The sequence below is a fragment of the Bombina bombina genome, chromosome 8, assembly GCF_027579735.1.
Source record: "Bombina bombina isolate aBomBom1 chromosome 8, aBomBom1.pri, whole genome shotgun sequence".
Lineage (NCBI taxonomy): Eukaryota > Metazoa > Chordata > Amphibia > Anura > Bombinatoridae > Bombina > Bombina bombina.
The window spans coordinates 306683018-306707458 of record NC_069506.1 but is presented as its reverse complement, the minus strand read 5'-3'; positions in this window follow the sequence as shown (position 1 = coordinate 306707458).

Here is a 24441-nt window from a genome sequence, read left to right as displayed (position 1 = left end):
ATACACACATACATATATAAAAATATACACACATATATACACATTTATAGATATATACACACACACATACATATATAAAAATATACACACATATATACACATTTATAGATATATACACACACACACACATACATATGTATATATATATATATATATATATATATATATATATATATATATATATATATATATATATAAAGCAAATATCCTCCGCACCTCTCAAAAATGAAGAAAAAATGTTTATATAAAAAGTAACATTTATTTAGAAAAAAGAAAAAAAAAACATGTAAATTACCATACAAAATATAAGAAAAACACTGTGGTCTGATGGAAGAGAGTGCCAAACATGTTTTGGGCCTCACCCTAGCCTTGTTCACTGGCATACCACAGACTCCACACAGACCTCTATTTAAGACAAAGGTGTCACTGATTGGCTCAAGAAACACCTGAATCAATTAAAGGGCCATAATACCCAAATGTTTAAACACTTGAAAGTGATGCAGCATAGCTGTAAAAAGCTGTCTAGAAAATATCACCTGAACATCTCTATGTAAAAAAGAAAGATATTTTACCTCAAAAGTTCCTGAGTAGCCACCTCCCATTGTAAAGGATTTCTAAGCAGCATTTTAGTGTGTCTGTCCTGGGACATCTGAAGGGATGAGCATCGTGCACTCTCATCTTATTTAACCAATCAGGTAAAGGAAGTTTATAATGAAATCTCATGAGAGTCAAGTCAAATCTCATGAGATCACAGTAAAAGTTCATGACCTCAGCACTGCTGATGCTGATTGGCTGCTGTTCATTTCTTCATTTTTTTTAATTTTTTTACCTGCAGCTGGGAGCAGCTGAGTATAACTTTTTACACAGAACTTACTCTGTTGAGCTGAGGAAATTGTGAGGTAAAATATCTTCCTTTTTTTACATAGAGATGCTCAGGTGATATTTTCCTGTCAGCTTTTTACAGTTATACTGCATCAGTTTCAAGTGATTTAGCATATGAGTATTATGTCCCTTTAACATTTAAAGTTATATTAGCATATGGTGTACCGCTGTTATACAAAACAGCCATAATGTTAAACATTTTCAATAATATCAAAGTTATTATATGTATATAAACATGTAAAAATGTAGAATATATGTATCAAGGTATATATATATATATATATATATATATATATATATATATATATATATATACACATAAATACATATAATACATAATAGACATATATATATATATATATATATATATATATATATATATATATATATATATCTTCTTCACTAAGAAGAAAATGATATTTATATTTCATAAATATATCTGTATATATCTTTATATTCATAACTGTATATATTCATTAGATTTGTAGGTATAGATGTATATTAGTTTTTTAAAAAAAAAATCATATATATATATATATATATATATATATATATATATATATATATATATATATATTTAAAATTAAAAGAACATTTTCTTCTAGGTGAAGAACATTGGAATGTAAGATATTCATAACTCATAACTACTTTCAGCTTTGGCATAGAACAGTGCACTCCACACCAACTTGGTGCACTCCACACTAAGTTAACGTAGTCATGATGATAAAGTTCTGAAGTTAGCATGCATCAGACTTTTGCTTGCCCGCTAACTTTTTACTAATTTTTTACTTGGACTATGAAAAAATCCATTAGCGTACCACTTGTAATCTGGCCCCAAATGTTTAGACCCATAATTCTCAGTATTAGTTTATTCAAAAGTAATATTCAAATATTATACCCGATATTTGAATGTTAATATATGTTCTACTGAAACATTTGATTGGAAGAAACATTTGTTCATCTCTACAACAAATATCTATCCATTATATAGATATAAAACAAAAACGTTGGCACAAAAAGAACCATGATTTTCCACACTTTACATTTTTTATCCAAATCTCTTACAGCATTTTTAAACAAACGTCCACAAAAAATTATTGTAAAATCTATTAAAGTGATCTGGGTGCTCACTGTGCCAAAAAATATAACATAAAATAAGAATGTAGAGAAATAAAAAAAAAATGCTAAAAGGTTGGCATGTTTACAGATTCTTAAGGAAAGTCTTTTCCTGTGCATTGTTAATTGCTGATTTTATTTAAATGAGTACAGTTAATTTCAAATTTCCATTTAATAGGCTATTTGTGTGCAAAGTTATAGATGTATTGTACCCTCAGTACCCATTTAAATCCATGTAAATATATGAAATATTCACATAATGCAAAGAATAACCAAATTAAGAAGAGATATAATGAGCTTTTAAAAAACTAGAGCAGAATTACTCGAAATGATTGAAGTATATCACACACCCTCTATACATAAAGATACCCTTAACTGATATTTAAACTCTCACATTGTTTAATAGATATGCAAGTGGGTAACTTCATCCTCAAATGATAAAAACAAGCCTAGTGTTAAGAGTCTCTCCTGGATAATATAGAAGGGGGAGGTAAAAAAAAGTTGTTTATTTGTTGTAATTAATTTACGGCTAGATTACGAGTTTTGCGGTAAGAGCTGCTCGGTGCTAACTTGCAAGTTATTGCCACTGCTCACCTCCCTATAGTGCTGCTATTACAGGTTTTCATAAACCCGGCAATAAGTGAGCGTTGAGTAAAATTGAGCTCAATACCGCACTCCAATACCAGCGCTGCTTTGAGCTGGTTTTACATGCTCGTGCACGATTTCCCTATAGACATCAATGGGGAGAGCCGGCTGAAAAAAAAGCCTAACACCTGCAATAAAGGAGCGTAAAACTCCATAACGCAGCCCCATTGATTCCTATGGGGAAAGAAAACTTATGTTTACACCTAACACCCTAACATAAACCCCAAGTCTAAACACTCCTAATCTGCCGCCCCCGACCTCTATTGGAACAGCCAATAGAATGCAAGCTCAATCCTATTGGCTGATTGGATCAGCTATTTAGGATTGAAGCTCAATCCTATTGGTGGATTGCATCAGCCAAATAGGTTTTTTTTCACCTTTAATTCCGATTGGCTGATATAATTCTATCAGCCAATCGGAATTCAAGGGATGCCATCTTGGATGATGTCCCTTAAAGGAACCTTCATTCTTCAGTCGCCATGGAAAGAAGAGGATTCTCCACGTCGGATGTCTTGAAGATGGAGCCACTCCGCGCTGGATGGATGAATATAGAAGATGTCATCTGGATGAAGACTTCTGCTGGCTTGGATGAAGACTTAATAAAATATATCAAGCATTGTAAATAATCTTGTCCCTTTTCAAAGTTACTGAGCAGAATTTATCAATTAATAATCAATGAGCACCGGCACATTTTTTATGAGCTCCAGCACCTTTTCTTTCTTTTTCTTTTTACAAAAAAACACTGCATACATACATACATACACACATACATATACACACGTACATAAAAACATACTCACATACACACATACACCCACACACATATACACACGTACATAAAAACACATACACACATACATACATACGCACACAAATATATCCACTCATATACATACACACATACATACATACACACACAAATATATACACTCATATACATACACACATACATTCATACACACACAAATATATACACACATATACATACACACATACACACACAAATATATACACACATATACATACACACATACACACATACAAACAACACACATACACACACACACACAAATATATACACACATATACATACACACACACATACATAAACACACAAATATATACACACATATACATACATGCATACGGTGCTAACTTGCAAGTTATTGCCACAGTTCACCTCCCTATAGTGCTGCTATTACAGGTTTTCATAAACCCGGCATTAGCAGGCAATAAGTGAGCGTTGAGTAAAATTGAGCTCAATACCGCACTTCAATACCAGCGCTGCTTTGAGCTGGTTTTACATGCTCGTGCACGATTTCCTTATAGACATCAATGGGGTGTAGTAAGTGTAGTAAATGTACAGTGTATAGTCTTACTCAATGTAAGTGTAGTAATGTACAGTGTATAGTCTTACACAATGTAAGTGTAGTAATGTACAGTGTATAGCCTTACACAATGTAAGTTCAGTAATGTACAGTGTATAGTCTTACACAATGTAAGTGTAGTAATGTACAGTATATAGTCTTACACAATGTAAATTAAGTAATGTACAGTGTATAGTCTTACACAATGTAAGTGTAGTAATGTACAGTGTATAGTCTTACACAATGTAAGTGTAGTAATGTACAGTATATAGTCTTACACAATGTAAATTAAGTAATGTACAGTGTATAGTCTTACACAATGTAAGTGTAGTAATGTACAGTGTATAGTCTTACACAATGTAAGTGTAGTAATGTACAGTATATAGTCTTACACAATGTAAATTAAGTAATGTACAGTGTATAGTCTTACACAATGTAAGTGTAGTAATGTACAGTGTATAGTCTTACACAATGTAAGTGTAGTAATGTACAGTATATAGTCTTACACAATGTAAGTGTAGTAATGTACAGTATATAGTCTTACACAATGTAAGTGTAGTAATGTACAGTATATAGTCTTACACAATGTAAATTAAGTAATGTACAGTGTATAGTCTTACACAATGTAAGTGTAGTAATGTACAGTGTATAGTCTTACATAATGTAAGTGTAGTAATGTACAGTGTATAGTCTTACATAATGTAAGTGTAGTAATGTACAGTGTATAGTCTTACATAATGTGTGTGTGTTAATGTACAGTGTATACTCTTACACAATGTAAGTGTAGTAATGTACAGTATATAGTCTTACACAATGTAAGTGTAGTAATGTACAGTGTATAGCCTTACACAATGTAAGTTCAGTAATGTACAGTGTATAGCCTTACATAATGTAAGTGTAGTAATGTATAGTGTATAGTCTTACACAATGTAAGTGTAGTAATGTACAGTGTATACTCTTACACAATGTAAGTGTAGTAATGTACAGTGTATAGTCTTACACAATGTAAGTGTAGTAATGTAGAGTAAATAGTCTTACACAATGTAAGTGTAGTAATGTACAGTGTATAGTCTTACACAATAGAAACATAGAAACATAGATATTGACGGCAGATAAGAGCCATAGGCCCAGCAAGTCTGCCCGACCTTACCTAACAGTATAAACTTATCTAGTTCGTAGGATAGCCCTATGCTTGTCCCATGCATTTTTAAAGTCCCCCACAAATGTAAGTGTAGTAATGTACAGTGTATAGTCTTACAGAATGTAAGTGTAGTAATATACAGTGTATAGTCTTACACAATGTAAGTGTAGTAATGTACAGTGTATAGTCTTATATAATGTCTCATTGTATTCTATAAGCGTAATGTACCTTTGTATAGTTCTGTGTAAAATGTTGGCACTTTATAAATAAACGTTAACAATAAAAAATAATAATCAAACGCCTAGATTTAGAGTTCTGCGGCCAAAGGGGTGCGTTAGCTACGCTGGCTTTTTTCTGGCCGCACCTTTTAAATACCGCTGGTATTTAGAGTTCACAGAATGGCTGCGTTAGGCTCCAAAAAAGGAGCGTAGAGCATATTTACCGCAACTTCAACTCTCGATACCAGCGGTGCTTACGGACGCGGCCAGCTTCAAAAACGTGCTTGTGCGCGATTCCCCCATAGAAAACAATGGGGCTGTTTGAGCTGAAAAAAAACCTAACACCTGCAAAAAAGCCGCGTTCAGCTCCTAATGCAGCCCCATTGTTTGCTATGGGGAAACACTTCCTACGTCTGCACCTAACACTCTAACATGTACCCCGAGTCTAAACACCCCTAACCTTACAGTTATTAACCCCTATTCTGCCGCCCCCGCTATCGCTGACACCTGCATATTTTTTTAACCCCTAATCTGCCGCTCCGTAAACCGCCGCTACTTACATTATCCCTATGTACCCCTAATCTGCTGCCCCTAACACCGCCGACCCCTATATTATATTTATTAACCCCTAATCTGCCCCACACAACGTCGCCTCCACCTGCCTACACTTATTAACCCCTAATCTGCCGAGCGGACCGCACCTCTATTATAATAAAGTTATTAACCCCTAATCCGCCTCACTCCCGCCTCAATAACCCTATAATAAATAGTATTAACCCCTAATCTGCCCTCCCTAACATCGCCGACACCAAACTTCAAACATTAACCCCTAATCTGCCAACTGGAGCTCACTGCTATTCTAATAAATGTATTAACCCCTAAAGCTAAGTCTAACCCTAACACTAACACCCCCCTAAATTAAATATAATTTAAATCTAACGAAATAAATTAACTCTTATTAAATAAATTATTCCTATTTAAAGCTAAATACTTACCTGTAAAATAAATCCTAATATAGCTACAATATAAATTATAATTATATTATAGCTATTTTAGGATTTATATTTATTTTACAGGTAACTTTGTATTTATTTTAACCAGGTACAATAGCTATTAAATAGTTAAGAACTATTTAATAGCTAAAATAGTTAAAATAATTACAAAATTACCTGTAAAATAAATCCTAACCTAAGTTACAATTAAACCTAACACTACACTATCAATAAATTAATTAAATAAAATACCTACAATTACCTACAATTAAACCTAACACTACACTATCAATACATTAATTAAATACAATATCTACAAATAAATAAAATGAAATAATCTAACTAAAGTACAAAAAATAAAAAAGAACTAAGCTACAAAAAATAAAAAAATATTTACAAACATCAGAAAAATATTACAACAATTTTAAACTAATTACACCTACTCTAAGCCCCCTAATAAAATAACAAAGACCCCCAAAATAAAAAAATGCCATACCCTATTCTAAATTACAGGGCCCTTTGCGGGGCATGCCCCAAAGAATTTAGCTCTTTTGCCTGTAAAAAAAACACATACAATACCCCCCCCCAACATTACAACCCACCACCCACATACCCCTAATCTAACCTAAACCCCCCTTAAATAAACCTAAAACTAAGCCCCTGAAGATTTTCCTACCTTATCTTCACCATACCAGGTTCACCGATCGATCCAGAAGAGCTCCTCCGATGTCTTGATCCAAGCCCAAGCGGGGGGCTGAAGATGTCCATGATCCGACTGAAGTCTTCATCCAAGCGGGAGCTGAAGAGGTCCATGATTGGGCTGAAGTCTTCATCCAAGCGGGAGCTGAAGAGGTCCATGATCGGGCTGAAGTCTTCTATCAACGGAATTTTCAATCTTCTTTCTTCCGGATCCATGTTCATCCCGCCGACGCGGAACATCCATCTTCACCGACGACTTCCCGACGAATGACGGTTCCTTTAAGGGACGTCATCCAAGATGGCGTCCCTCGAATTCTGATTGGCTGATAGGATTCTATCAGCCAATCGGAATTAAGGTAGGAAAATTCTGATTGGCTGATGGAATCAGCCAATCAGAATCAAGTTCAATCCGATTGGCTGATTCAATCTGCCAATCAGATTGAGCTCGCATTCTATTGGCTGTTCCGATCAGCCAATAGAATGCGAGCTCAATCTGATTGGCTGATCGGATCAGCCAATCCGATTGAACTTGATTCTGATTGGCTGATTCCATCAGCCAATCAGAATTTTCCTACCTTAATTCCTATTGGCTGATAGAATCCTATCAGCCAATCGGAATTCGAGGGACGCCATCTTGGATGAGGTCCCTTAAAGGAACCGTCATTCATCGGGAAGTCGTCGGTGAAGATGGATGTTCCGCGTCGGCGGGATGAACATGGATCCGGAAGAAAGAAGATTGAAGATGCCGTTGATAGAAGACTTCAGCCCGATCATGGACCTCTTCAGCTCCCGCTTGGATGAAGACGTCAGCCCGATCATGGACCTCTTCAGCTCCTGCTTGGATGAAGACTTCAGTTGGATCATGGACATCTTCAGCCCCCCGCTTGGGCTTGGATCAAGACATCGGAGGAGCTCTTCTGGATCGATCGGTGAACCTGGTATGGTGAAGATAAGGTAGGAAAATCTTCAGGGGCTTAGTTTTAGGTTTATTTAAGGGGGGTTCGGGTTAGATTAGGGGTATGTGGGTGGTGGGTTGTAATGTTGGGGGGGGTATTGTATGTGTTTTTTTTTACAGGCAAAAGAGCTGAATTCTTTGGGGCATGCCCCGCAAAGGGCCCTGTTCAGGGCTGGTAAGGTAAAAGAGCTTTGAACTTTTGTAATTTAGAATAGGGTAGGGCATTTTTTTATTTTGGGGGTCTTTGTTATTTTATTAGGGGGCTTAGAGTAGGTGTAATTAGTTTAAAATTGTTGTAATATTTTTCTGATGTTTGTAAATATTTTTTTATTTTTTGTAACTTAGTTCTTTTTTATTTTTTGTACTTTAGTTAGTTTATTTCATTGTATTTATTTGTAGATATTGTATTTAATTAATGTATTGATAGTGTAGTGTTAGGTTTAATTGTAGGTAATTGTAGGTATTTTATTTAATTAATTTATTGATAGTGTAGTGTTAGGTTTAATTGTAACTTAGGTTAGGATTTATTTTACAGGTAATTTTGTAATTATTTTAACTATTTTAGCTATTAAATAGTTCTTAACTATTTAATAGCTATTGTACCTGGTTAAAATAAATACAAAGTTACCTGTAAAATAAATATAAATCCTAAAATAGCTATAATATAATTATAATTTATATTGTAGCTATATTAGGATTTATTTTACAGGTAAGTATTTAGCTTTAAATAGGAATAATTTATTTAATAAGAGTTAATTAATTTCGTTAGATTAAAATTATATTTAATTTAGGGGGGTGTTAGTGTTAGGGTTAGACTTAGCTTTAGGGGTTAATACATTTATTAGAATAGCGGTGAGCTCCAGTTGGCAGATTAGGGGTTAATGTTTGAAGTTTGGTGTCGGCAATGTTAGGGAGGGCAGATTAGCGGTTAATACTATTTATTATAGGGTTATTGAGGCGGGAGTGAGGCGGATTAGGGGTTAATAACTTTATTATAGTAGCGGTGAGATCTGCTCGGCAGATTAGGGGTTAATTAGTGTAGGCAGGTGGAGGCGACATTGAGGGGGGCAGATTAGGGGCTAATAAATATAATATAGGGGTCGGCGGTGTTAGGGGCAGCAGATTAGGGGCACATAAGGATAACGTAGGTGGCGGTCGGAAGATTAGGGGTTAATTATTGTAGGTAGCTGGCGGCGACATTGTGGGGGGCAGGTTAGGGTTTAATAAATATAATATAGGGGTCAGCGGTGTTAGGGGCAGCAGATTAGGGGTACATAAGGATAACGTAGGTGGCGGTCGGCAGATTAGGGGTTAAAAAAATTTAATCGAGTGGCGGCGATGTGGGGGGACCTCGGTTTAGGGGTACATAGGTAGTTTATGGGTGTTAGTGTACTTTAGAGCACAGTAGTTAAGAGCTTTATAAACCGGCGTTAGCCCAGAAAGCTCTTAACTACTGACTTTTTTCTGCGGCTGGAGTTTTGTCGTTAGATTTCTAACGCTCACTTCAGCCACAACTCTAAATACCGGAGTTAGAAAGATCCCATTGAAAAGATAGGATACGCAATTGACGTAAGGGGATCTGCGGTATGGAAAAGTCGCGGCTGAAAAGTGAGCGTTAGACCCTTTAATGACTGACTCCAAATACCAGAGGGCGGTAAAAACCAGCGTTAGGAGCCTCTAACGCTGGTTTTGACGGCTACCGCCCAACTCTAAATCTAGGCCATAATGTTTTAAAAACATAGCACTACAACAGTAGTGTCCAAATGAAGTCCCCCAGGGCTGCAAATATGCGCGTGCTACCTATAGACTCTCATTTTGTCAGAAAAAATAAGTAAATGAGATTCAGTTAATTTGATTATTCCTCAAGCAGATAAATCTTTAAACCTCAACCTGTTCAAGGCCCTTTGAGGACTGGAGTTACATCTTTTCAGGCAGTTTTTATCTCTCATAGGAACAACATTTACATCCGAAAGACCTTGTACTTGAACATTATCAGGGTCCATATTTTAAATTTTAAGTTTAATAACCTAAAATAGCCATTTTATAGCAATGTGACCAAATGTCCTAATTTTTACTTAAACAGGGAAGAAAGTAAAGGTTTTGTTAAACTGACTCAACAAACCATTCTGAATCACTGCAAGTATTTCAGTGCTCCAAAATCTTTATCTATCTCTCTATATCAATCTGTCTGTCTGTCTGTCTGTCTGTCTGTCTGTCTGTCTGTCTGTCTATCTATCTATCTATCTATCTATATCAGTCTATCTATCTATCTATCTATCTATCTATCTATCTATCTATCTATCTATATCTGTCTATCTATATCTATCTGTCATATATCTATCTATCTTTCTATCTATCTATTTATCTAATACTGTCTATCTATCTATCTATCTATCTATCTATCTATTTATCTATCTATCATATCTGTCTATCTATCCATCTATATATCTATCTATCTGTCTATCTATCTATCATCTATCTATCTATCTATCTATCTATCTATCTATCTATCTATCTATCTATCTATCTATGTATCAATCTGCAATTGTATGCAAAAGTCTGGACATTCCTGCATAAACAACAGTGATCAAACTTAGGACTTCATGTACTAAGCATTGAATGCTACTATGGAGTACAGAGCACTTGTGGGGCTCAAGTGAGTCTGCTTTCCACAATTTAACCTCTCCACCACCTCTGAGCTGGCGGATCTAAATTAACCTGAAGATGTTATTTCGGGGTGATTTAAAGGCCCAGCTTGCACAGCTTTGTACATAGGATCCTTAAACTCAACATAGTTCTAAAAATGTAAATGTACAGATACTGTATATCTGCTAAATGTAACTGATCGAAGAAATTAACGGCTAGATTATGAGTCTTGCGTTAGGCTTAAAAAGCAGCGTTGGCCGGTCCCAACACTGCTTTTTAACACCCGCTGGTATTACGAGTTTTGAAGGTACAGGTGTACCGCTCACTTTTTTGGCCAGACTTGGAAATACTGCAAATCCACTTACGTCAATTGCGTATCCTATATTTTCAATGGGACTTGCATAGCGCCGGTATTACAAGTCTGCCAAAAAGTGAGCGGTAGACCCTCTCCTGTCAAGACTGGTACCGCATTTTAAAGTCAGTAGTTAAGAATTTTACACTACAACGCCGTAGCATAAAACTCTTAACTAAAGTGCTAAAAAGTACACTAACACCAATAAACTACCTATTAACCCCTAAACTGAGCCCCCCCCCCCACATTGCAAACACTAAAATATTTTTTTTAACCCCTAATCTGCCGAACCAGACATCGCTGCCACTATAATAAATATATTAACCCCTAAACCACCGCACTCCGGCCTCGCAAACACTAGTTAAATATTATTAACCCCTAATCTGCCATCCCTAACATCGCCGACACCTACCTACATTTATTAACCCCTAATCTGCCGCCCCCAACGTCGCCGCCACTATACTAAAGTTATTAACTCCTAAATCTAACCCTAACACACCCAAACTTAAATATAATTTAAATAAATTTAAATAAAATTCCTATCATTAACTAAATAATTCATTTTTAAAACTAAATACTTACCTATAAAATAAACCCTAAGCTAGCTACAATATAACTAATAGTTACATTGTATCTAGCTTAGGGTTTATTTTTATTTTACAGGCAAGTTTGTATTTATTTTAACTAGGTAGAACAGTTACTAAATAGTTATTAACTATTTAATAAACTACTTAGCTAAAATAGAGACAAATTGACCTGTAAAATAAAACCTAACCTAAGTTACAATTACACCTAACACTACACTATAATTAAATTAATTCCCTAAACTAAATACAATTAACTAAAATTATTTAGTTAAGTACAAAAAAAACACACTAAATTACAGAAAATAATAAACAAATTACAGATTTTCAAACTAATTATACCTAATCTAATTCCCCTAACAAAATAAAAAAGCCCCCCAAAATAAAAAAATCCCTACCCTACACTAAATTACAAATAGCCCTTAAAAGAGCCTTTTGCGGGGCATTGCCCCAAAGTAATCAGCTCTTTTACCTGTAAAAAAATTACAAATCCCGCCCAACATTAAAACCCACCACCCATACAACCAACCCTACTCTAAAACCCACCCAATACCCCCTTAAAAAAACCTAACACTAACTCCTTGAAGATCACCTTACCGGGAGAAGTCTTCACTCAACCGGGCCGAAGTCTGTAATTTAGTGTTTGTTTGTTTTTTGTACTTTCGAAAATTTTATTTAATTGTATTTAGTTTAGGGAATTAATTTAATTATAGTGTAGTGTTAGGTGTAATTGTAACTTAGGTTAGGTTTTATTTTACAGATACTTTTCAATTTATTTTAGCTAGGCAGTTTATTAAATAGTTAATAACTATTTAGTAACTATTCTACCTAGTTAAAATAAATACAAACTTGCCTGTAAAATAAAAATAAACCCTAAACTAGATACAATGTAATTATTAGTTATATTGTAGCTAGCTTAGGGTTTATTTTATAGGTAAGTATTTAGTTTTAAATAGGAATAATTTATTTAATTATAGTAATTTTATTTATATTTATTTAAATTATATTTAAGTTAGGGGGTGTTAGGGTTAGACAGGTTTAGGGGTTAATAAATTTAGAATAGTGGCGGCGACGTTGGAGGCGGCATATTAGGGGCTAAGAAGTGTAGGTAGATTGTGGCAACATTGGGGAAGGCAGATTAGGGATTAATAAATATAATGTAGGAGTCAGCGATGTTGGGGGCATCAGATTAGGGGTTCATAAGTATAATGTAGGTGGTGGCGGTGTCCGGAGCGGCAGATTAGGGGTTAATAATATAATGTAGGTGTCAGCTATGTTGGGGGCGGCAGATTAGGGGTTAATAAGTATAAGATTAGAGGTGTTTAGACTCGGGGTTCATGTTAGGGTGTTAGGTGTAGACATAAATTTGATTTCCCCATAGGAATCAATGGGGCTGCATTAAGGAGCTTTACGCTGCTTTTTGGCAGGTGTTAGACGTTTTTTCAGCCGGCTCTCCCGTAGAGTCCTATGGGGAAATCGTGCACGAGCACGTTACACCAGCTCACCGCTAACGTAAGCAGCGCTGGTATTGGAGTGTGGTAAGGAGCAAAATTTTACTGAACACTCACTTCTTGTCTGGGTTGTAAAAACCTGTAATACCAGCCCTGTCTGTAAGTGAGTGGTGAGCATAAACTGCTCATTAGCACTGCACAGCTCAAAACAAAAAACTCGTAATCTAGCCGTAAGAAAACAACAGCTGTGGAAAAACGTAGGCACCTTTCCGCTCATTACTTAGTAACACAAACTTTGATGGGAATTACAGCCTATGAACTCTTTTTTTAAAATCTGCTGAAAATCTTTCTATTCTGGATTTAGAGATATTTTCCAACTCTTTCTTACAGACTAGTTCTAGATGAGAAATATTCTTGGGTTCTCTCTCATGCACTGGATGTCTGAGATCCACTCAGATATTTTCATTAAAATGAAGTCTTGTGACTGTAAATGTAATTTCAAAACCTTAATCTTTCATTTCAAGAAATAGTTTAAGGTTGATTTTAATGTTTGTTTTAGATTATTGTCCTGCTGGTATTTCCAACCTCTTTTACAGCTTCAGTTTTTTTTCCATTTACTGTGGGTCATTAACTTCTAGGATTTGTTCATGTTTAGTAGAAAACACTCTCCCCTCTACCATTACAATATTTCCTGTGCAACTAGCAACCCCAAAACATAACAAAATATAAAAAAATATTATTAACAATTATTGAAAATTATTATACATAATGCAAAAAAATCTACATAATCCATAGAATATATATATATATATATATATATATATATATATATATATATATTATATATATATATATATATATATATATATATATATATATATATATATATATATATATATATATATATAAAATATATATATATATATAAATAAAAATATATATTTAATTAAGATTGTATACTATTTTTGATTTTGTATTAATATTTTTTAATTTTTTATATTTAATATTTCAATAACGTGCATTAAAGTTATCAATTCTTCATGTGCACTAACCCAACACCTCTTTAGACCTAAATTGCGAACCACAATGCACATTACGCATATTTTTAATTTCCTATGTTCTTCACATAGGAAAAATTTAATTTCTATTATTAAATATATTTTTCTCTATATATATGATAATGTTAAAGTAAAATGTAGGAACAGATAAAAAATACATTAAAAAAAATCCATTGTTCTGTATGTGAAGAACATTGTAATGTGAAATATTCCTGTTGGGTTAGTTTGCAAATGCTAGGCTTCCGCTTGCACGCAAACATTTACTTTCAACTTGCAATAAGCTTACTTCTACCGAATTTTACGCTTGAACGAAAGTGCTAAATAATGTGCCGCATGTAATCTGGCCCTTCGTGGGGACTATAGTTTCTGGGAGTAACCACAACACCCTAAGGGGAAGATTAAAAGTCGTGCGGCAAATCAGTTGCGAAAACACCATGCTTGTTATGTATTTTTTTGCATTTGGGGTTGCACAGGTATTACAAGTTGCAAAATGACTTATTTTGTGCACGCTTTAACCCTCAGAATCCAAAAAGCCAAATTGTGTGTGCGTTCACATATTCCCACATAGAAGTCAATGGAGATGACAGAAAAAAAAATCACTAAAACCCTAATATGTTGCGCAAAGCCCATGACGTATTGTCCTCGAAAAGTGTACATGGAAATGTGAATATTTCATATTGTAAAAATGTTTTTGTAACGGAATATGTTCTATTTATTTATAAATAAATATTTCACTATATATGTGATGATTTTTGGACTGATATCTCAAGATCTATATGCGAATATCTCTATGAAAATCCCTCTGAGACATTGTTTAATGTGCATAAGATTGCAATGTAAATTATTTTCATTAGCTCCATACTTAAAGGGACAGTCAACACCAGAATTTTTGTTGTTTAAAAAGAAAGATAATCCCTTTATTACCCATTCCCCAGTTTAGCATAGCCAGCACTGTTATAGAAATACACTTTTTACCTCTGTGACTACCTTGTATCTATGCTTCTGCAAACTGCCCCCTTATTTCAGTTCTTTTGACAGACTTGCATTTTAGCCTATCAGTGCTCACTCAAGGGTAACTTCACGTGCATGAGCTCAATGTTATCTATATGAAACACGTGAACTAATGCCCTCTAGTGGTTATAATGCATTCAGATTAGAGGCAGTCTTCAAAGTCTAAGAAATTAGCGTATGAACCTCATAAAATTAGCTTTCAACTAAGAACAAAGCAAAATTGATGATAAAAGTAAATTGGAAAGTTGTTTAAAATTACATGCCCTATTTAAATCATGGAATTTTTTTTGGGACTTGACTGTCCTTTTAAACTTATCTCTATACATTTGAAGTCATGTTTATCTATGTATGTGAATGTATGTCAATGTAAAAACCCTTTGTCTGCTTTTTTTTCTAACACCTGAGATCTTCTATCTTTTAGCTCTTATAACATTTGTGTGCAATATTTTTATATAATTATTTAATATGAGTATAATTGTACTTTGTAATGTATGTATTTAAAGTTATGGCGGTGTTAGGTTTAGTGGTTAATAGTTTAATTTAGTGTTTTGCAATGTGGGGGGGGGGCAGCAGTTTAGGGGTTAATAGGTTTATTTAGTGGCGGAGATGTGGGAGATCGGAGGTTTAGGGGATAATTTACTTTATTTAGTGGCGGCGATGTTGGGGAGCGGCGGAATAGGGGTTAATAACTTTATTATTGTGGAGGCGATGTCGGGGTGCAGGAGAATAGGGGTTAATATATTTGAATAGTGCTAGTGATGTGAGTGGGCGGCAAATTAGGGGTTAATAACTTTACTGAATAGCCGAGACGTGGGTGGGCGGCAGATTAGGGGTTAATAGGTTTAATATAGTGTTTGCGATGCGGGAGGATGGCGGTTTAGGGGTTAATAGGTAGTTTATGGGTGTTAGTGTACTTTGTAACACTTAAGTTATGAGTTTTGTGAAACATTTTTGTTACACAAAATCCATAACTACTGCTCTCAGATGGCGGTATGGATCGTGTTGGTATAGGCTGTAACGCAAGCTTTTTAGCCTGAACGCATAACCTGTAATACCGGCGCTATGGAAATCCCACGCAAAAACGTCATTTTTTTGAGTGCGGGATTGACGTTGTGTTACATGCTAAAATGTTTGCGGTAAAGCTATACCAACACGACTCCCAATAGCGGCATTACTGCTTTTACGCTGAAATTGCCATTTTTTCAGCATTAAAAGCCTTAACGCAAAACTTGTAATCTAGGTGTGTGTGTGTCTAAAAACCCTTCGCTGTATTGTAGTCCCTTCTTACATAGTAAACTGTGGAAAAAATTTGCCTTTCAGATGTAATTTTGTTTTGGATAAGCACATCTGAGTGACAGGTCTTCTTAAGATGCAGAGTGACAGCATTAACACTTTGTCACCATCTAGCAACATATGAGCTAAGTGTCTGTAAATTTAAGGGAAAATTACATTTCGTCTCAGCATGCGGGTTGAATGCAGGAAAGGGATAGGGGTTATAGGAAAAAGAAGAAAACATTAAAAGGGCATAAAATACTATATAACTATTCTATAGACTTGCAATAAATTAAAGGGACATAATACCTATATGCTAAATTACTTGAAAATAGGTATAAGCATTCAAATTATTTGTGGTGATCCGAATGCAGAAGAAGGTCGCCCGCCGTGTTCAGCTCTGTTTAGAGACACATTTATTCTTGTGAAAGTACAACACACTAAGATCTGGATTTGCAGAGATCTCAGTCTGTTGCGCTTTAACAGGAATAAATGTGTCTGCAAAAAGGGCCAAACGCCACAAGCGGCCATCTTCTTCTGCATACAGATCATAATAAATAATACAAATGCACATACCAACTTGAAAGTGATGCAGCATAACTGTAAAAAGATGACAAGAAAATATCACATGAACATCTGTATGTAAAGAAGGAAGCTATTTTATCTCAAATGTTCTTCAGCTCACCAAAGTAAGTGCTGTGTGATCCAGACCTACACTTTTGTCTGTCATCTGCATGGTGAAAAAGATAAATAAAAAACATCAGCCAATCAGCTTAATCAATGCTGATGTCACACTTTGCTTTAATGGGATCTCATAAGATTTCATAGTAACTTCATTGAAAGGACAAAAACCCTAAATAAACCATTGCTTGAGTGTTGTATTAAAAGCAAAAATGAGCCGGGAATAATTTGTATTTATATTATTTATTTAAATAATGTAACTTAGGTTTCCTTTTCTGCTGAGGTCAATCAGGAATGCTTATAAATGAATTACTAGAGTGTGCAACCAATGACAGTGTAGAATATAGCTGTGTCCGCACTTCCATGTTTAACAGGAAAGGAGAACAAAATAAATAATGAAAGTATTTTGCAAAGTTGTTTTACTACATGTAATTAAACAATATATATATTAATATCTTGAAGTGTTTAATGTTTCTTTAAACTGAGGAGGCAAATAAGATAACAGTGTCTGCACATGCCAGATGCACGCTCCCTTGCAAGTACCAGGATTTGCATCCTGATTGGTTGTTTAAAGCTCCTTTATAATAGGATGGGGGTACTTAGGAAATTATTAGGTAAAATATCTCAAATCCCCCCCATCATTTGCCTTATTTGAAATATCTAAACTGGAGTAGAAACATATTCCAATGTCATTTTGTTAGAAAATCTAGTATTGTTTTATAGTATCTTATTTTAGCACCTGGATTAAGACAGATACATGAGAGGGCTAGACTTGAGAAGGTGTATTGTTGACTCTCAGAATTGAAAAATCCACAATTTAAAGTACAGGAGAAAGGGTAAAATAAATAATGAATTTATATTGGATTTTTTACATTGTTTTTTTTTTTTTACTTTTTTTACTGTGCATAATTGAATATTTTTTATTACAATCTGAAAGTGTGATGTAGAAAAAGAAGAATAATGATATAGATATTAATTAAGCAATAATTAACTAATTAAAAAATAAAAAAATATATATATTGAGTATTGACATGGTAAAAAAATATGATGCACAAATTCTCATCACTATATAAAATAATATTTAAAAATATTACAATTTCAGATTTAAAATGATGTTTTTGGCATCTTTGTTAGTCACAAAGCTATATATTCATAAAAATATTTAATATATTTCTCTGATTTAGATATTTAACAACATAACTGTCTAAAAGAGAAAACAAAAAATACTATTTTTGCTACAAACATTTTACAGGAATTTTCTAGTTCCTTAACATACAAGCTTTACGGAAAACATATGTCTGAACAATTTGTTTTGATGTTAAGTTTTGAGTATGTATTTTTTGACTCAGCAATTTGAGAAAACACTTCTGTATTCTTGCCAACGTCAGTTCTGTAATGATCATAAATAAATATAACACTGAATATTTTTGGCATCGCAGTACCGAGGAGATTCAAATCTTTTATATTTAGCATAGCTTTCAATGGCATGATTGATTATGTTAATAAAACACTGGATAAAGTAAAAAAAAGCTATTTCCTCCATATTTATCACATTTTGACTAGATCTAATATAGTATCCACAATGCATAATATGAAAATACCAGCAATATTGCATGGTTTTACATGTATAGAAAAATGTATATGCTTGGTCAAGCTAATGTGTGTGAGTTTGTTTTTTGTGCTGTTGGCTGCAGATGATTACTGCTACATCTATCTCTCCCAACAGTTCTGACCTTAGGATATATGACCTTCACCAGTTCTGACCTTAGGATATATGACCTTCACCAGTTCTGACCTTAGCACATATGACCTTCACCAGTTCTGACCTTAGGACATATGACCTTTACCAGTTCTGACCTTAGGATATATGACCTTCACCAGTTCTGACCTTAGGACATATGACCTTTACCAGTTCTGACCTTAGGATATATGACCTTCACCAGTTCTGACCTTAGGACATATGACCTTTACCAGTTCTGACCTTAGGATATATGACCTTCACCAGTTCTGACCTTAGGACATATAACCTTCACCAGTTTTGACCTTAGGATATATGACCTTCACCTGTTCTGACCTTAGGATATATGACCTTCACCAGTTTTGACCTTAGGACATATAACCTTCACCAGTTTTGACCTTAGGATATATGACCTTCACCTGTTCTGACCTTAGGATATATGACCTTCACCAGTTTTGACCTTAGGATATATGACCTTCACCTGTTCTGACCTTAGGATATATGACCTTCACCTGTTCTGACCTTAGGACACGTGACCCTCTCCCTCATTTTCTGTCTTCTGTCTGCCTTGTCCCAATATTTGGATATATACAAAGCATTGAGCCCATGATCAAATCCTGGTATAAGTCTGGTTTTGGGCAAGTCACTATATAGATTTGGCCGTATACATCAGGATCTTCTCATGGGAAATAGCTGTTTCAACAAAGGATGCCAAGAGATCAAGTTCAGTATGATAACATGGGAGAATTGGAACTTTTTTTCTGGAAAGTTTATTCATTGACTACCATCTCTATTTTACTATGAATCCTCAGCATCAGGCTTGACACGTGCTCCAGCCATGCAGGGTAGTAATATGTCCCTTTGGTGGATGCCAATGGCTGCCAGATAGCTTGGTTTTATCTTGCTACTTTTGGGGAATAAATATTAAAGGGACATTTGTTTTTGTTTTTCTTGTGCCTATAGCTCTCTTCAAAGCTGTTCTTATTTTAACCCTTTGCAAGTGCTGGTTAGTAAAACTGGGCACTGCCATCTTGGAGTGTAAATATTCACAGATCTGGGATATTGTTGTCTTCTTGACAAGCACTACTGTGCACTTCAGTTCAGAGTGCACAATACAGCAGGAGTTATATATTTTTGGAGTGGTTGGATTTCTCTTTATTATTCCTGAGGTCTTTTATATATTTATTGTGTAACTTTTAAAACAATGCAAATATGAAAATGTTCTGCTTTCTTTTGTGTGAAATAATCCCAAGTGCAAGGTACAGCTGTTAAAAAGCCAGCAATGTCACTAATCTGTGAAAGTGCCCTGCAATACGCTCACTACAAGATGGCGGCACCTGGTATAAACATGCAGAACTTTACCAACTGGCTTCTGTAATGGCTAAATAAGAGAAAGGCTTTAAAGAGAGCTGCAGGTAGAGGAAGAACTAAAATAGCCAGTGTAGTTCTACCCAGTCATTTAATGTACCTTTAATTCCTAATGCTTTTATCATTTAAAGTCAAACATTTCTTTCAAGGGACATAATGTAACCTAATATAACCCTTTTAAGTGTATATAAAATCTTCTCTCAATGTTAAATGATACTGCCAACAATATAATGTTCTATATATAGCTCACTTTTAACTTGTGTATATTAAAAGAAAAAAACACATTTTAAGAGAAGGACATGTTGTACATATGCAAATCATTGTCAGACTAAGGGCCAATGTTCTAGGTAATAAGCACAGACTCTGATGATGCAGATGGTGTGATCTGCCATAGGGATAATGAACTGTAATAAGGTGAAAACACTTTTCATATTATCAGTCTGCATAAACCAGTCGTAATAAGAAATTAGCATTCAGACCTTTCTCTTAAATCTAAGTTTAATCAACCATATCTCTCTGTATGTTCTTGCTTTGTTGAACTTGAACTTGGCACAAGTACAATTCTCTCACAACTGATGTTTTCTAAGCATTAACCATGTTTTATTCTCAGCAGGACATTATTTCAAACGTATACTTTATGATAAGTAACGTAAATACAATACACAAAGTACAGCACTAACCCGACAAGCCTCCTCTGTGCCCTGTTGTCTAAGAGTTAAACATAATTGAACCCACATGAAGTGTACAAAATGTTTATCTTACCCCCATTTTGCTCTGGAATAATGGACTCTTCAATAATAAAGGCAACATACCATTTAATACATATTACGTTATTGTTTATTTTGAACAGGAATGTACAAATGTTTTTTATAGACAAAAAGCTTTTGTATGCAATGATTTTCTGTATCAGTGTGGTTGAATATCTATCTATCTATCTATCTATCTATCTATCTATCTATCTATCTATCTATCTATCTATCTATCTATCTATCTATCTATCTATCTATCTATCTATCTATCTATCAGTCTGTCTGTCTGTCTGTCTGTCTGTCTAGCTAATAGATTAAATAATTATTGGCTGATGATAGAGAAATATAGTTATTTTATAATTAACCTAATACACAGGTGTCACACAATTAAAGGTGTATTTATTTATCTATCTATCTATTATCTATATATCTATCTATTAATAATCTATCAATCTATCATCTATCTATTATCTATCTATCTATTAATAATCTATCTATCAATCTATCATCTATCTTTCAATCTATCTATATTTATCATCTATCTATTCTATTTGTCTGTTAATATTTCTGTCTGTATTTAAATTGTTCTATCTATCTTAATCATCTATCCCTCTATAATTGAACCACATTCCAATAAATTAAAGTTATGAGTTGAAATGTTGTGTTTTTGCTTCCAAACACCAAGATTGCGAGTTTTGCCCTATACTGGGGGAAGATCGGTATTGCACTTTCCAAAGCGCTGCCATTACAAGTTAGTTAAAAACCTCCTTGTGCTGTGTGGTATGGTACGTTAAGCTCCATACCGCACAAAAGCCAAGGGCTGAGTTTACGTACTCGATGCACGCTTTCCCCCATAGACATCAATGGGGAGAAAGTGTTAGAAAAAAACTAACACCTGCGTTTGTGGAATAGCAAATTGTCTTAACGCAACTCATTGAAGTCTATGGGGAAAAGACAATTGCATTAAAACCTAACACCCTTACATACGTCCCAAGTCTAAATACCCCTAATCCTCTACTCACCGACGCTAAATAAAGTTATTAACTCCTGACATTACAACTAATAAATAAACCTATTAACCCCTAATCCGCCGCCCATCAACATCACTACTACTATAATGAACCTAATAACCCCTAAAACCGCCGGCCTCCCACATTGCCAACACTATAATAAAGTATTAGTCCCTAAAGTGCCAGCCCCCACATCATATCTAATAAACTAAACCTATTAACCCCTAAAGCGCCAGCCCCCCACATCGTAACTAATAAACTAAACCTGTTTAATAAAGAACTAGAGATAAGAAAACAAAATAGGTAACCCTTACGGCTAGATCACGAGTTTGGCATTAGGGTAAAAAAGCAGCGTTAAGGGGTCCTACCACTGCTTTTTAATGCCCGCTGGTATTACGAGTCTGACAGGTACAGGTGTACCACTCACTTTTTTTCCGCGACTTGAGGCTACCGCAAATCCCCTTACGTCAATTGCGTATCCTATCTTTTTTTTTTTTTTTAAAACATTTTTATTTTAGAAGAAAAGAGTACACTTACAGTGAAAATAACCATAACATTGTCCATAGAGATACTCAGACATTTCGTATAATTTAACCATAATAAGCAAGCTATTAGAGGTGAATTGTCCATATCGGGGAGACTCTTGTTAATAATATTGGGGAAACACCCCAAGATATGGATACTATAAACAGGCACGGTGTAGAGTAGGAAGAGTTCATATAAGTTAGTGGTGGTACATACCGTTTTGGCCTGGCTTTGCAACAGTTCATTTTAACCTTTGCGACTCCAACTGGTATCTCTGCATAGGAAGAGCACTCCTCACAAACAGTAACAACTTAAAGAGCTTAATAATTCAAAGCATATGCCTATTCCGGCAAAAACACAATAATAAAGGAAGAAAAGAGAAAAGGAGAGGGAACAAAGAGAAAGGTGAGTATAGAGAGAGGGGAAAGGGCGAAGAAGAAAAAGGGAGGGGAGGGGAGGGTTTCTAATGAATTATGAAAAGAGGTCCAGATAGCAAGATAGCAAGATAGGGCGGCCCACCCCGAAGCTTTAGAGACAATTAGGCTATCTGTGAGTGAAGGAGAGTCTGCCAGTAAAATTGTATGTTATGGTAGAAGGCTATACTGCCATTCTTAAGGTATGCATATTCTTCAATCTCTAGCAGCTCCGATGTATTGTGCAACCATTCCTGTCGAGTTGGAATCTGGGCAGATTTCCAATTACGTGCAATAAGTAATTTGGCTCCGTTTAAACTATATTGGAGGAGTTTCCACTAGAATTTGCATATCTTCTTTGGTTTGTAATTTAGAAGGGCTGTGGTTGGGGGTAATTCAAATTGTTCTCCCATAATAACTTTCAGGCTAATAATAACGCTTTCCCAAAATGGGAGTAATTTCGGACAGTGCCACCAAATATGGGCCATTGTGCCAGGAGACCCACAACCTCTCCAACATGTGGCATTAGATTGGGGGTAAATCCGTTTAAGCCTGTCAGGGGTAAGATACCATCGAAACAGAACCTTATGATTAAGCTCCAATATTCTAGGGGAGGAGGAGGACTTGGTAGAGTTGTAAAATATGTTGTCCCATTGCTCTTTGGGGATAGTGATTCCTAAGTCGGTTTGCCAGTGAGAGTCATAAGAGGGTGTGGGTAGGCTAAGGGTGTCGTCTAATAGTCTTTTTGTTATAGACAGTGAACCTCTGGGCGTCACTCCCTCCAGACAGAGTCTTTCGAATTTCGTCAATTCTCTCAATAAGTCCTGTTTATAGGGTGAAGAGGCCAGTAAGTGTGTAAGTTGAGCGTATTTTAGCCACCGAGAGAAGGCTCCACCTGCCAATTCTGTAAGTTGTGCTCTCTGTTTCAACTTCCCACCCCCTGTCAGGTAAGTGAACGGTATCGTTGGGCCTGTATCTGAGGAGTAGGATTCATTCGAGATGAGTCCCTTATGGAATTCCGCGTTTATCGGAATAGGTGTCATTGGTGAGATATATGTCGTGAGTCCTTTGGTTTTAAGTCTTATAGTATCCCAAGTTCGGAAGTAATGAGCATAGAGAGGGGAGGCTCTAGATAATATGGGTCTACTTGATTGTTTGATCCAGCACAGTGGCCCTATTACGGGTGAACTCAGCAGGAAAGAGTCTATAGAGGACCAAGCTTTTGTGTGTGTGACATCGTGCCATTCTAAGATTTTTTGCAGAACTACAGCCTTGTAGTATTGTGATATTAACGGTACCCCCAAGCCCCCCCTGCCTAAGGGTTTTGTCAGGATCCTTTTACTGATACGGGGCTTTACCTTTCCCCATATAAAGGAGTTTATCATGGATTGTAGGTTCGTCAGGTAGGTCAGTGGCAATTGGATTGGTACAGCCTGGAGGAGGTACAGGATTTGGGGTAAGGTGGTCATTTTAACTGCCTGGATCCTACCCCACCATGACAGTGGTTTCTCCTGCCAGGAGTCAAAATCTTTCCTAAGTGGTGTGTAGTTAAATTTAAATAACTTATT